General features: G+C 41.8%; 1 protein-coding gene across 1 annotated transcript in view; it reads left to right on the forward strand.

Moving 5' to 3' along the window:
- The window catches only part of LOC104957752 (nucleophosmin-like), a 17,907-nt gene that overhangs the window by 1,980 nt on the left and 15,551 nt on the right, over positions 1–376 (forward strand). The window lies entirely within an intron of this gene.

A 376-nucleotide genomic window follows, 5' to 3' on the forward strand; every position in this document is an offset into this window, starting at 1 on the left:
ACACACACACACGAATGCACACACTCACAATCAGAGACAAGAGCGGAGGAAGGGAGAAGAACAACAAAGTGTAAAAAAGTCTGCATTATTGCCCCGAGCTCTGATGTCGGCCCGTTTGTGTGTCCCCCCCAGTTTCAAATTAGTTTATTATTATTTTTTAACCGCAGAAAACAACAATGAAACGCCAGTGAGAAGAATAGTCTAATGAGTTGGGTGAAAAAAAAGACTGGAGATGTGAGTTGGTTTATTCAGTAAATTAGCTCAGGATAATTGGATGTTCTGTCTACACCTGTTGATGTGAGGCTAATGCAGGATTTGCTAGCTTGATGCTACCGGCATTTAGCGGCAGTGACTCAACAAATTGCCTCTTAAAATG

This window comes from Notothenia coriiceps, unplaced genomic scaffold (genome assembly GCF_000735185.1).
Source record: "Notothenia coriiceps isolate Sejong01 unplaced genomic scaffold, NC01 NC01_scaffold00027656, whole genome shotgun sequence".
Classification (NCBI taxonomy): Eukaryota; Metazoa; Chordata; class Actinopteri; order Perciformes; family Nototheniidae; genus Notothenia; species Notothenia coriiceps.